The sequence below is a fragment of the Xenopus laevis genome, chromosome 1S (genome assembly GCF_017654675.1).
Source record: "Xenopus laevis strain J_2021 chromosome 1S, Xenopus_laevis_v10.1, whole genome shotgun sequence".
NCBI lineage: Eukaryota > Metazoa > Chordata > Amphibia > Anura > Pipidae > Xenopus > Xenopus laevis.
The window spans coordinates 200,930,662-200,944,150 of NC_054372.1; the positions used below are offsets into that span (position 1 = coordinate 200,930,662).

Sequence of the window (13,489 nt, forward strand, 5' to 3'; positions counted from 1 at the left end):
CCTGTACTGCCTGTCTTGACCATTCTGCCTGTTTTACGACCATTCTTTGATAAACCCTTTTCTGTACCGCGATCTTGGATTGTTGCCTCCTCTTTGGTCCTTACTTCAACTGCGCCTTCGGGCCTTACAGTATAATTGGGCCATGGACCCCTCGGAGGAGGCCCAAGTACCCCTCGATGTCGGAGGGGCCATTCGGGGATTGGCTTCTCGCATGAAATCCTATGAAGCCCAGCAGTCTCAAATTGGCCAGGCAATTGATGTTATCCTGGAGAAATTGACTGCCATGTCTCCAGCGGCTCCTGCGGCTGTGCCTGTTCCTGCCATTCCTGCTCCTCTCCAGGTGTCTGAACCTCGTGTTCCCGCTCCACCTCTTTTCAGCGGAGACCCAGAAGCTTGTCGTGGTTTTATTAACCAATGTGAAATTCAATTCACTCTGCAGCCAGGCCAGTTCGTCTCTGAGCAAGCCAAGGTTGGTTTTGTCATCTCCCGTCTGCAGGGGAAGGCTCTAGAATGGGCGTCTCCCCTTTGGGAGAAGAGAGACCCGCTGATCGACAACGCCGGGGCCTTTCTCCAAGAACTCCGGACGGTGTTTGACGCTCCTGGTCGTACTACTGCAGCCTCGGCTCGACTGTTCCAGCTTCAACAAGGCACTCGCTCTGTTCCCGAGTATGCCATTGAATTTCGTACCCTGGTGGCAGAGACCTCCTGGAATAACGATGGTTACCACGCGGCCTTTTACAACGGCTTGGCTATACGCATTAAGAATGACCTCGTTTCCCGGGAAATTCCTTCTCGGTGGGAGGATCTGGTGGCCTTGGCGGTGAAGGTGGATACCCGGCAGAGGGAGTTCCAGCTTGAACTCGACCAAGAGCGTACAAAGAGGTACCCCCGGTTCCAACCTTCTTTGGCCCCCCGCTTCCAGAGACCCCTGCTTCTCAATCCAGTTCCCCCTGTGCTTCCTCCTGCTCCTATGGATTCTGCTTCTTCCTCCTTGCCGGCTGAAGAACCCATGCAGATTGGGCGGGCCCGCCTGTCCGAACAGGAGAAACTCCGGAGAAGGGCTGCCGGCCTGTGCCTTTACTGTGGGGGTAAAGCCCACTTTGCCCAGGAGTGTCCAGTGAAGCCGGGAAACGCCAAAGCCTAGGTAAGCTCGGGGAGACTTACCTGGGTGGGATTTGTCATTCTCCCCATTCCTCTACTCTACGTTTCCTTCTTCCGGTACAGATCCAGTTTGGCTCTTTAAAGTTTTCCTCACAAGCCTTTCTAGATTCCGGTGCTGCAGGAAACTTCATGGATCGATCCTTTGCAAGACGTCATTTCATTCCTCTCCAACCCTTGGCAGTTCCTCTTCGTGTCCTGGCGATTGATGATCGTCCTCTGTCGTCTGCCTTCGTCTCTCATTCTACTCAGGAACTTTCTTTTAAGGTGGGCACCATGCATTTGGAGAGACTATCCTTCCTCCTCATTGATTGCCCTTCCACTCCGGTTGTCCTGGGACTGCCATGGTTATGTGTACATAATCCAGTCATTGACTGGTCCACATTGCAAGTTTCCAGATGGAGTCCTTTTTGTTTACAGAACTGCCTACCCACTGTTCCGGTTGTCAAAATTTCCTCTGTGTCCTCTAATTCTTCTCTTCCCTCTGTATACCAAGCATTTGCCGATGTATTTAACAAGTCTTCTGCTGAGATTCTTCCTCCCCATCGGCCTTACGATTGCCCAGTGGAACTTCTATCCGGCTCTATGCCCCCCAGGGGCCGCACCTACCCACTCTCTCCTTCGGAAACTTCGGCTATGAAGTTATACATCCAGGAGAATCTTCAGAGAGGATTCATCCGTCCTTCCACCTCCCCTGCCGGAGCAGGTTTCTTCTTTGTTGAGAAAAAGGATGGTAGTTTGCGGCCCTGCATCGACTACAGAGGACTCAACAAGATCACAGTTAAAAACAGGTACCCTCTTCCTCTTATTTCTGAACTGTTTGATCAGCTTAGGGGTGCCAATATCTTTACAAAGCTGGATCTTCGGGGGGCATACAATCTTATCCGGATCCGTGAAGGGGACGAGTGGAAGACCGCCTTTAATACCCGTGATGGACATTATGAGTATTTGGTCATGCCCTTTGGTCTCTGTAATGCTCCTGCGGTCTTCCAGGAGTTTGTTAATGATATTTTTCGGGATTTGTTGGGTCTATGTGTGGTCGTTTATCTGGATGACATTCTTGTTTTTCTAAAGATCTTTTGGAACATCGTGCCCAAGTACGTGAAGTCCTCTCCAGACTAAGGAAGAACAATCTCTTTGCTAAATTGGAGAAATGCACTTTTGAAGTCTCGTCTATTCCTTTCCTTGGCTATATCATTTCTCCTCTAGGTTTCAAGATGGATCCTGCCAAGGTGTCTGCAATCCTGGACTGGCCTCTTCCTACCAGTGTCAAAGCCATTCAGAGGTTTGTTGGCTTTGCCAATTATTACAGACAGTTTATAAAAAGTTTTTCTTCCAGACTTTCTCCAATTCTGGCCCTGATTCGTAAGGGGGGCAAACCTCAACACTGGTCTCCTCAAGCCCTGGAATCCTTCAAGTCCCTCAAAGAGGCCTTTTCTTCCGCTCCAATTCTTCGGCACCCAGAACCCCTACATCCCTTCTTCATGGAAGTTGACGCCTCTGATGTCGGAGCTGGAGCAGTTTTATCACAGAGATCCATTTCTGACGGTAAACTCCACCCTTGTGCGTTCTTTTCTAAAAAATTTTCTGCCCCAGAACAGAACTATGATGTGGGGAATCGTGAACTACTTGCCATCAAATTAGCCTTGGAGGAATGGAGACACTTACTGGAGGGTTCTTCGGTTCCTGTGACGATTTTTACCGACCATAAGAATCTTGAGTTCATCCAAACCCTCAAACGCCTGAATCCCCGGCAAGCCAGGTGGGCACTTTTCTTTTCCCGTTTTAATTTTGTCATTACCTTTCGTCCTGGCTCCAGAAACAGGAAGGCCGATGCCTTATCCAGAAGCTTTATTCCTGAAGATTCCGTGTCCGAGGAACCCGAACCTGTGGTACCCTCCATCAAGATTATTGCTGCCTTGTTCCCTTCCTGTGCCTCCCAATTGTTGTCCGCTCAAGATTCTGCTCCTGCGGAAACTCCTCTTGGTGTTGCTTTTGTCCCTCCAGAATTTCGTCTTGCTATTTTGTCTCAGTCTCATAGTTCCAAACAGGCCGGACATCCTGGAATTCAGAAGACGACCGAGCTCTTATCCCGTCTACTATGGTGGCCAACCTTAAGAAAGGACGTTAAAGATTTTGTCTCCTCATGTTCCACGTGTGCTGTGTCTAAATCCGGACATTCTCCTCCCAAGGGTTTTCTTCTTCCACTGCCCATCCCATCTCGACCCTGGACTCACCTCGCCATGGACTTTATTGTCGATTTGCCCATTTCCTCCGGCCACACTGTCATTTGGGTCGTTATCGACAGATTCAGTAAGATGGCTCATTTCACTCCTCTCCGCAAACTGCCTTCTGCTCCTGAACTTTCAGAACTGTTTATTAAACATATTTTTCGCCTCCATGGCTTTCCAGCAGAAATTGTGTCCGATCGTGGTCCCCAATTTGTGTCTAAATTTTGGAGGTCACTGTGTAATGCTTTAAATATCTCTCTTCAATTTTCTTCTTCTTATCATCCTCAGTCCAATGGTGCCGCTGAACGTGTTAACCAGGCCTTGGAGCAATTTCTTCGTTGCCATGTGTCTTTGTGTTAAGATGACTGGCCGGACCTTCTTCCCTGGGCGGAGTTTGCCCATAACAATTCTTTACATTCTTCTTCCCAGAAATCTCCTTTCTTCTGTGTGTATGGCCGGAACCCTTTGGCATTCCCTCAGGATCTCTTACTCACAAATGTTCCTGCTGCTAATGATCAAGCCGCTCATATGCTGGCCATCTGGCAGGCCACCACTGCTAATCTGGAAAAGAGTTCATCCTCTCAAAAGAAGTTTGCCGACAGGAAAAGAATTGCCGCCCCACCCTATGCTCCTGGTGACAAGGTCTGGTTGTCTACACGGAATATTCGCCTCAAGATTCCCACTCCTAAGCTTGGCCCCAAATTCATCGGTCCCTTTCCCATCATCGAGGTCATCAACCCTGTGGCAGTTCGTCTTCTTCTTCCTCCCGAGATGCGGATTCCTAATGCCTTTCATGTGTCTCTCCTTAAACCTGCAGTGTCTTCCCCCTCTTCTTCTTCCACAGCTCCTGTTGTTATCGATGACCATTTAGAATTTGAAGTCAGCAGGATTCTGGACTCTCGTTTTTCCAGGGGCGCTCTCCAGTACCTTGTCGAATGGAAGGGTTTCGGTCCCGAGGAATGCTCTTGGGTAAAGAAGTCTGATGTCCATGCCCCCATCCTTGTTCGCAGGTTTCATAGGCAGTTTCCTTCCCGTCCTGGTCCCGGTGGTCCTGAGGCCCCCCCTAAGGAAGGGGGTACTGTAATGGAGTCTACTGACCTGCTCCAAGATGGCGTCCAAAATGGCGATTCCTCTTCCCTGCACATGGCTCCGGGTGGTCGCAATCATCCTGCATCATCTTCTTCTTGCCCTGTGATTGGTCGCCGGCGACGGAACGGACGCCGGCGTCAGAATCGGGCGCCGGCGTCAAGGCGTCAGCGTGGGGACGCTGGCGTCTGCGTCTGACGCCAGCGCGTCAATTTTGGCGCCAATAGACTGGACTATAAAGACCCTCATTTCCATCCTGACCTTGCCCAATTATAGGTCTATTTCATATAGTTCCTGGGTGCGATATATTCTGTCTTGCTTATCCGTGTTTGAACCTTGCCTGTTATCGACTTTGAACCTGTACTGCCTGTCTTGACCATTCTGCCTGTTTTACGACCATTCTTTGATAAACCCTTTTCTGTACCGCGATCTTGGATTGTTGCCTCCTCTTTGGTCCTTACTTCAACTGCGCCTTCGGGCCTTACAGCATATTGAGAACAAAGCAATAGAAGGTAGTTGACCCAAGACTTTAATGTTTCTTCAGAATCTATTAAATTTAATTTTATAGAACACCATTTAGGCTTTCAACCTTCCCATTACTCTGAGGGTTATTTTTTTTTAGAGCAGACTGCATTTCAGACATTATCTGCCCTGTAAAGTGTGTACTCCTGTTACTTTCAATGTAGGTTGGTAAAGAATACCTACAGATTACTTCATTTAAAAGTTTCTTAGGAGTTGCCTTTGTCATAGCCTTAGCAACTGACCATGCCTCAGGCCATCCTGAGAACATAGTTACATAGTTACATAGTTAAATTGGGTTGAAAAAAGACAAAGTCCATCAAGTTCAACCCCTCCAAATGAAAACCCAGCATCCATACACACACCCCTCCCTACTTTTAATTAAAATTCTATATACCCATACCTATACTAACTATAGAGTTTAGTATCACAATAGCCTTGGATATTATGTCTGTCCAAAAAATCATCCAAGCCATTCTTAAAGGCATTAACTGAATCAGCATCACAACATCACCCGGCAGTGCATTCCACAACCTCACTGTCCTGACTGTGAAGAACCCTCTACGTTGCTTCAAATGAAAGTTCTTTTCTTCTAGTCTAAAGGGGTGGCCTCTGGTACGGTGATCCACTTTATGGGTAAAAAGGTCCCCTGCCATTTGTCTATAATGTCCTCTAATGTACTTGTAAAGTGTAATCATGTCCCCTCGCAAGCGCCTTTTTTCCAGAGAAAACAACCCCAACCTTGACAGTCTACCCTCATAATTTAAGTCTTCCGTCCCTCTAACCAATTTAGTTGCACGTCTCTGCACTCTCTCCAGCTCATTTATATCCCTCTTAAGGACTGGAGTCCAAAACTGAACTGCATACTCCAGATGAGGCCTCACCAGGGACCTATAAAGAGGCATAATTATGTTTTCATCCCTTGAGTTAATGCCCTTTTTTATGCAAGACAGAACTTTATTTGCTTTAGTAGTCACAGAATGACACTGCCCAGAATTAGACAACGTGTTATCTACAAAGACCCCTAGATCCTTTTCATTTAAGGAAACTCCCAACACACTGCCATTTAGTGTATAACTTGCATTTATATTATTTTTGCCAAAGTGCATAACCTGCATTTATCAACGTTGAACCTCATTTTCCAGTTTGCTGCCCAGTTTTCCAGTTTAGACAGATCACTTTGCAAAGTGGCAGCATCCTGCATGGAACCCATAGTTCTGCACAATTTAGTATCATCTGCAAAAATAGAAACAGTACTTTCAATGGCACCTCCAGGTCATTAATAAACAAGTTGAAAAGCAAGGGACCTAGTACAGAGCCCTGCGGTACTCCACTAACAACACTGGTCCAATTAGAAAATGTTCCATTTACCACCACTCTTTGTAGTCTATCTTTTAGCCAGTTCTCTATCCAGGTACAAATACTATGTTCCAGGCCAACATTCCTTCATTTAACCAGTAACCTTTTGTGTGGCACTGTATCAAATGCTTTAGCAAAGTCTAAGTAAATCACATCCACTGCCATCCCAGAACATGTCAATACATACTGGTACATATTCATATGGACCTACTTTAGTCAGTTGGCTGTAGTCTATTTGTAATTGCTGGAAGGGTTATTCTGGTTTAGCAAAGTGCCGTCTCGGAGATTTGACTATCTGACCAGGATTATGACATAAACAGGTAACACAAGAAAATACACATTTCCTAGCAAATGCTGGAAACCCAGGTACTATCCAACTTTTCTGTACTGAAGCAGCCATTGCAATCTTACCTGAGTGTGCAAGTTTGTGAGTTAGATGTGCCATCATAGCATACACTGCTTTTGATAGACAGTATAATATGCCATTTCTCCACAGACCATTATCATCCTTGGAAGCTCCCAGCTTTGACCACATTCCTTTTTTCTGTCTGTGGTGCCTGGTCCTGTATTGAGGCCAGGACATCCATGTCCACAGGCTTCTTGTGGTCCGTCTGTTCACAGTTCACTGCCATTATAGGCAAAAGGGCAGCTGCCTTTGCTCTCTCATCAGCTTTTGCATTTCCTTGTAGCTTCTGGAGTTTGAAGCTTTGTGTGCTTAAGAATGGCTACCTCAGTTGGAAGCTGTAATGCTAACAATAGCTGTTTTACTCAATTTGCATTCTTAATTGGTTTACCTGATGACGTCAACCTGATGACGTCATAAAATTTCTGGCCCTCCAAATCAGAAGATAGTCGAGACAAATACCAATACAGTACCTGCTATCAGAAAAGATGTTCACCCTTTGACCTTCCACTAGTGTGCATGATGTGATCAGTGCTTGTAGCTCAGCTCCTTGAGTAGTGATGGGCGAATTTACTCGCCAGGCACGAAAAATTCGCGTCAAAAATGGGCGCCGGCATCACAAACGGGCGCTGACATCAAAAACTAGACGCTGGCGCTGTTTCGCATATTTTTCGCCGTTTCGTGAATTTCGCACTAAATTTTCGATTTTTTAGGCGAAGCGGCACAAATTCGCCCATTACTATTCTTGAGCTGACATATGTGGAGGTAGACTCTGCTGAACTAAAACATCAGACAAATGTTACAACATTTACCATTATCAGTACAGTAGCGAGATCCATCAAAAAACATTTCACAATCAGGATTTAACACAGGTTCATCTTTTACATTATCAAACCCTTGTTACCTCACTTTGCGTCATTTCAAAACAGTCATGTATGTTAACATATCATCCCCCCCTTTTTCAGGTATTAGTGTGGCAGGGTTGAGGACATTACATCTTTTGATCATTAGATTTGATGGTGTTAGTAAAGCTACTTCATACTTTGTTAGTCTTGCTACTAAAAAATGTTTACTTTGTACACAATTTAAGACTTTTATTATAGAATAAGGGACCAATTTACAATTAACTGGTTACCTAATTTTTTACGAGCACCCCAACTTTTTCATATTCCTCAATTTGTGCTCTTATTCCTTCAATTTGCTGTGCACTGAGAGGGTATTGAGGTAATTTCGGTAATATTGATCCTTCTTTTTTTTTATGTGCACAGGAGGAACATTCAATGTCCCTACATCATAATTGCCTTTTGCCCACAGGGATTTAGGCACATCTTTTAACTCATGTTCAATATCATCAGTTGTTTGCTTGGAAACTGTCATTAACAAAAAATGGCAGCAACAACATTGTCAGCTAGGGGGCTTGTGGGGTGCACTCCATTTTCAGTAAATTCTATACATGCATTTATTTGTGACAGTATGTCTGCCCCCAAAAGATTTACAGGCACAGTATCAGAAACCAGCAAAGATGTTACAAGTTCTAATTGCCCACCCACTCTTACAGATATTAGTTTAATTACTTTCATTTTTATGTGTTTACCACCCAGCCCCACATTGTTATTATGCATTAGGTTCTTAACTTCTGTATTTGCTTCATCGCATTTTGTTTAGATGCCCTTTCAAGTCTTTATACTCATCTATATACTTTTTAATTTCATCCCTTAACTGGTCAGTTCGAATTTCCTCTCCAGTTTTGGGTTGTCACCTTTTAACATAGAGAACAAAATAGTTAAAGCAACTTCATTATCATTATTATCTTGATTATCTAATATGTTGCCATGTGGCCAGGAGGCAGGAATCTTCCTTTTGCTTGCGTATCTATATGTGCCGTTATAAAAAAACAAAAAACATTCTACAATCCTTTTTGGCTTTTTCCTGCTTTCTGTTAACCATGTTTTTGCCTGACTTTCTAAACCCTTTTTCTTGAGCCACTGATCATGGGTGCTGATTAGAGTCTCCCAAAGGTCCGTATCTAATCTGCCTGTCTCGGGTAATCCTGTTCTTTTATAGATGTCCTTAAAGGGCACCATAACCCAATTCCCATGATTCTGCTCCATCCATTCTAATGCTGTATGCCCAGGGGGATCAGACACCACCTCCGGAATGGGGTGTCCCTGATGAGGCAACCAATTGCCCATCTAAACGAGGCCGGCCGACCAATTTACTAACGATCCCCCTACGACCCTTCCGAACGTTGTTCCCTTTTGGAACGGTAATCAGGCCACTGGGTCGTATTTTCTTAGACAGCAGTAACTCCTTCTCTAAATCTGTGCTATGTGCTTTCACTGTTTCACGTTCCCTAAACAATCTTATTCTATGCATATACTGTTACCACTGATTAAAGATTGAAAAAATAGATAGAGGGCTAGTAACTCTCTATTAGGATAGTGTAGTGTTAGGTGTAAACTTACAGTTTTCTTAACGATCACTGTTTATTTGTTTGCTAAACTTTATCTTATACTTGTGATTATATTTCAGGAGCAGTAAATACCAGTTCCTGCGTACAAACTTTGATTCAGAAAAGCAGCCTAATTTAAAACCAAAGTTCAGAGTAAACACGTCTAATCAATACGAGATAACACTATGTAAATATAGTACGGGCAAGAGAGAGAGAGAGATATGAGTGATTTAGAAAAACAGAGAGACAGAGAATCACTTAAATATAGAATACAGTGGTAACTTTTAAGGCACAATATATTTTCAGTTGTAACACGTTCTAGCTTGTACCTCCTGGCACCATTAAATCTTACACGGCGACTTAATTACTTATATAAACTGTACAGTAAAATATCATTCAATGCTTAACACTCTATGTTAATTGAAACATGCAATTAAATTCTAAAAACACATAACAAGCATACGTATACTTAGGTTCCTGCAGCTGAGGTCCGTGGTCTGGAGCTTGTGATGTTCAAGACCACTCGTGTGACATTTTAACACCTTTCAAGGAAATCTCTTTTGGGCAAGCATCAAGGGGCTCACCTGCCGGCTTTGGAGGTTTCATTGCTAGGGTCACAGTCACTTGTGGTGGTCTCTTGGATCATGTCCAGTCCCATATGGGGTGCCATCTGTTAGGGTCATCCATAAGTACAAGAAGGGATATCAGCTGCAGGATGATTGCATGCAAGAGAACAGACGCAGACCAGGAGTCTTATTTGTTCTGTTCTACCATATTGGTGGACAGACCATTTATTTATAGGTGGAGTACATACAGAATTAGTTAATGATTATGCTTTAGGGTGGTTTCCCACCATAACCAATTAGAGAAGAGTATTTAGGTTAAGTAATAACAAATATGACATGACCGTTCACCTGTCTCATGGGTTTAGTCCTTGATTGGGATATGATTAACTAGGTGATGTTTGTTAATCATGATAAGCCTGATGGAAGTTTGGGGACTTTCTACTCATGTCATGCTGACCTAGAATATTATAGAATATTATTCAAGAAAGAGACTTAGCTTAAAGTGGTATACAGGCATATATTAGATATAGTATATATGTGACTACAATAAAGGCTACCTTATCATGGGCCAGACTTGAACAGAGGCCATCTCTATTGACTAACATACACTTTGAGGACTTTGAGGACTATAGCCTGAAAACTCTTGGTTTGAAATATAGACCTTAGGCAAATTCCCAGTGGCCTGATATGTATGTGTACCCTGTCTCTATAGACACCCTGTATTGGCAGATAAAATGTCCCATCTATCCTGACATTAAGAATATCAGTAGAAATAGTATAGGAATAACACTGGGTAGTGGCTCCCCTCTCTAATTTGTAGGAGGCACCGAGGAGTCACCCTAGAAAACAGTAGAGATACATCTGGGGATCCTTCAGCCAAGCACAAAGAACTGTATACCTTGTTCTTCCTTATCTCTGACATATCTAGAACTTCTAGACATGTATTTTATCTATATGTTTATATGTATACCTATGAATATGGAATTCCACAGGTTGTACACCTAGAAATTAGCCAGATGTCATGGCTGCTATAGTAAAATTTATGGATGAAGAGTTCAAGTACTGATTGTTCCAGGAATCTTCATAAATACTATATGTTGCATAAAATTATAGGTTTATTGAGCCAACGTTTCTGGTTCCACAAAAGAACCCATCCCAAGAACACAAATCATATATAGATATCTATGCACACATATATACACATTCATATACATGCCTTAGTATTAAAATATATGCACCTGCCTATGGCCCTCTTATGGATGCAAACATATATGTTGCTTGGTAGACCAGTTGTATTATGGAGTTTATCCATTAATTGAGCATTTGTTCTGAAGGCAGTAGAATCCCCCTGCAGGGTGTGGGCCACGGTGCGAGCATATATTAAATATGTGATAATAATATGTACCTCGGTCAGAGTCCTAAGCTCCTGGTTCCTGCAGAGCACAGTACCCGACCCCAGAGCCCGAGCCGAGTGGGTAGTAATAAACCCGCACAATTGACTGGGCAAAGCAATTATCTGGCCCTCCTTTCATTCAGGCAGTGATACAAGGCTGCTGAATCTGGAAAAATTTACATTAACGGTCCCAAAAGTAGTACATACCTGTGGTTATTGTTAACCCAGCAATCCTTATGACAGACAGGCTTCAGAACTCCTGTAGTGTTTATCAAGACAAAGTTAAGCTTACCTGCCATCAGGAAAAATATTGCCTAGTGCAGTATAAAATTACATTCCCTGCTTAATTTATTAAGCCATATCTTATCCCAGGAGCAATGCCATGGAATGAAAAGACATTCATATGTAGGTATTCCTATCAGTACTCATCTGGATTAAATCTGAATGTACCCCAGAAACAATTACAACCCCATGTAATGCATAGTTAAGGTTAGCTGCAGTCAGAGCAAACCTATATCAGACCCTCATAGCCACCCAGTCCAGTGATCTACATCTATTAGAGCTACTGGTTCAAGGTGAGTAATAATTAGAGCATATCATACTGCAGAGAATAGGAGCATACAGATATGATCACAGCAACATGTAATACATAAAATATTAGCTACTGCTTAGGGCAAGCGTAAATCTGGTCCTAGCCGTTCCCAGGCCTGTGCTTTACATACCTTAGGGCTACCTATTCCAGGTGAGCCATAGCCAGGGTATATACTGCAGAAGAAAATATAAGCACAGATACAATCACAGTAACATGAAATACATAGTTTATATTAGCTGCTGCTTAGGGCAAGCATATCTCAGGGCCTAGCAACTTGAAAGGTCTGTGCTCTACATCTTGCAGGGCTACTTGTTCCTTGTGAGCAATAGCCAGAGCATAAGCTGTAGAACAAAATAGGAGCACAGGTACAATCACAGCAACATGAGGTCCATAGTTTAGATTAGTTGCTGCATAGAGCAAGTTTATATCGGGCCCTAGCATTCAGCTTCCTCACCTGCTGAGTTAGAGAGTGGGCGGGGCCATCTCCACTTGCTTTAGCTGGACCTGATTATACTCAGCTGGTGTCTGTATAGGCAGGAACCCGAAGCAACTGCGCAGGTTATGCTGAGGCAAATTGGATAATTAGGGTTGGTGTCTCCTGCACAGGCCCAAGTTTGCTATAATATGAAGCCTATAGCGCAACTTTGTTTTGTTTTTGTTTTTTTAATTATTATTTTAACTACCTTCACCTTAGGAAAGTCTGTTGAGGGAGGCAGTTGGCCATGACCTGCCCGCATTAAAACAAAAACAAAACAAAGGTAACGGGGCAGTAAGGTTCAGGCCCATAACTAATTAGCCTAAACTAACTGCCACCTCCCTCGCCCATCCGTAAAAATGGGGTGTAGGGGCCACATTACCACTGCCGCCGGACGCCCTCTGGGCAGGTCGGGAGGGCACACGAATGGGGGGACAAGCACCTGCCACCCAATGCTCTTGATAGCAATACAGGAAGGCAACTGAAATACAGACAGACAAGGAAACATTGCACCTCAGTGCCTTACCTGATCCAGGAGATGAAGTTCAGAAGACTCCAGGATATGAGGCCGAGTGCTGGGGAACCAAAGGTCGCATGGACCAAAACCCCTGTCCCTAGGACACTTTTGGGCAGGCCTAATGCTTTCCTAGGCTTAAAAAGAAAAAAATTGCTTCTAATGATTGAGGCATTTGTTCAGAGAACAAAGCCAAGAGCATAAAGCTGGCCATAGACGCAAAGATCTGATCATAAGAATCGAGGATTCGTACGATTTTCGGAACGTGTGTGGAGAGTCCCGTCATTTTTCGTCCGGCGGAGATCGGTCGTTTGGTCGATGGGACAGGTTAGAAAATTTCTGTCGGCTGCCGATAATATCTTTGCGTGTATTGGGGATAGTATGATTTTCAGTGGGAGACTGTCACCAGCTTTGGTTGGACATAGATATCGTACGATTACTGTCAGGGGCAGAACATTGCTGATCTGTTCTTTAACTAATCTGACTGGTAAGACTTTGATCTGAATGGTTAGTGGCGGGTCGGGAGATGGGAAAGTCCGATCGTACCATGATTCTTAAGATTGGATCTTTGCGTCTATGGCCAGCTTTAGAGAAGGAAAAAAACTGGTAGGTTGGCCTTTTAAAGGCTTGGGGAGGTTCCTTCTAATGGGAGCAGGGAGGAGGGGCTATCCCGTTATGTACTGACATGGAGTTCATCTAGGGAAAGAAAGAGGCTGATGTTCTTCTGCTTAGGAATAAAAT

General features: G+C 44.1%; 1 protein-coding gene across 1 annotated transcript in view; it reads left to right on the top strand.

Moving 5' to 3' along the window:
- Positions 1–13,489, top strand: part of LOC108704986 (complement decay-accelerating factor-like) — a 152,086-nt gene that overhangs the window by 128,222 nt on the left and 10,375 nt on the right. The gene's annotated exons all lie outside the window — the stretch shown is intronic.